Raw genomic sequence first — 2022 nt, forward strand, 5'->3', positions numbered from 1 at the left:
CGCAGTTCTGGGATAGATCAATAGTGTTCGGTAGCCCTAATTACACCGGGCGTCGAAAGAAGCAACTCAAATGAATAATGAGCTAGTACCACTCAGAAGAAATCAGTTCAGATATTCACTACTAACAAAAACGCCCTGTTCATGCTAGTTTTAAGTGGCAGAGATTCACCCGGCAGATGCTTTTTATGAGCGCACACGATTTTAGCAGACCGGTTTCGCTGTACCATACGCCTATGCTGTCTAGTTCACCTGTTCAGCGAGGGAAGAAAAGCTGCGCCACGTACTTTCCTCCGAAACATTTCACCGATAGGGGTAATCAGAGAAGTTTGGACATATGGCGCCATCTGTCGGTCGCGGAAAAACCGCTCAGAAAAAAAGAAAAAAAAAAAGAATTTGTTTCTGGCACCTTATTTCTTACTACTGCTCTCATTGTATTTAAGTTCTCTTAAGCAAATTTCTCTACGTAAAATACCTATTATACTACATATAGATTACACGTCTCGCGATGACAGTCGCCTGGTCCACCCAGAAAGTGTAGTCCTGCGTTGTTTGCAAACCTACGTGGAAGCGGCGACTTCGGCTGCCAGTTTCGTATTTTTCCTGCTTCCTATTCCTCCTACGCTGCGCGCAAAGTGATTCAGAGTAATATTTGCGGTGCCTAAACTGGAGAGTAAAGGATTTTAGACGTGGTTGTCCCGCACAACCATTCTTCATCTAACACTCAATTCTTACCATCTTCTTGATTGTTAAAATGATGTGCATTCGTGACAGGTGCCAACGCCGCCACCTTGTTTCGAATACCTTGTCTCGAGCGCCTCGTGAACGTCGTGGACGCGTGTCTGTTGTGCGAAAAAACATATTAACGGTAGAAAATATGCTTATTCCTGAAGCCCCACCTTTAAAGTATGATGCCTGTCTACGGCTTCCCATTCTGATTTATGTTGCCGCTCATGCACTCCGCTTACCGCTAAATCGCTCCTCTCTAATTTTGTGCCCCCATTATACAATACGTGATCCCAAACGTGCATATCATTCAGTTTGCTCCGCTTCTACTCATCCTCCGAAACTGTTGCCGTTTGTGAAATATCAACCAACATAAACAGCAACTACAGTTTTAGTCAAGCCGCCCAAAAGCTCCTGTCAGGCCTAGGGCTTGCCTTACTAGGGATCCAGGTATCCTGGGTTTGGTTCCCATGCCACGTACCTTCCCGTCTTGACATCTTCCGAGTTTTAAAGTTGGACACTAAGGCAATAAACTTACCACCTTCATGCTTGCAATGTATGTGACCTCCTACTCCCACATTACATACGCATAGTAATTTTCCGCTCTAACACCCGCTCATCATAATCATCATCATCAGCCTGACTATACCCACTGCATGGCGAAGGCCTCTCCCATATTTCTCCAGTTAACCCGGTTATGTGCTGGCTGCATCCACTTGACCCCTGCGAACTTCATAATCTCATCCGCCCACCTAACTTTCTGCCGCCCCCTGCTACGCTTTCCTTCCCTTGGAATCCAGTTTGTTACCCTCAGCGACCATCGGTTATCCTCTCTTCGCACTACATGTCCTGCCCATGCCCATTTCTTCTTCTTAATTTCCACTAGAATGTCGGTAACTTGAGTTATTTCTCTGACCCACTCTGCACGCTTCCTATCTCTTAATGTTACCCCTACCATTTTTCGTTCCATAGCCCTCTGGGTTGTCCTCAACACCCGCTACCATCGAGTAAACACATGTCCTTCGCTTTCTGTCTTAGATTTCCACCTTCCCTTTTTCTGTCCCTGTCTACCTCTCTCTGCAGGCATCACCGCAGTATCCTTCTAATATGCTTGCAATACCTTGCAATGGTTGCAGTAGGGCACTCTATCTTGGAAAACTGAACCTGCACCTTCTAATTAAAGTCGCTATAGCATTAATGGGTTTATCAAGATGTCATCACTGCCATTTGCCGCATTTTTCATGTCCATGGCGGGTTGTGGGAGGGCGCGCAGAATCCTGCACCCCGGATTAGCCGGTG

This window comes from Amblyomma maculatum, chromosome 8, assembly GCF_055883805.1.
Source record: "Amblyomma maculatum isolate TAMU_Amacu chromosome 8, ASM5588380v1, whole genome shotgun sequence".
In the NCBI taxonomy this organism is placed as follows: Eukaryota; Metazoa; Arthropoda; class Arachnida; order Ixodida; family Ixodidae; genus Amblyomma; species Amblyomma maculatum.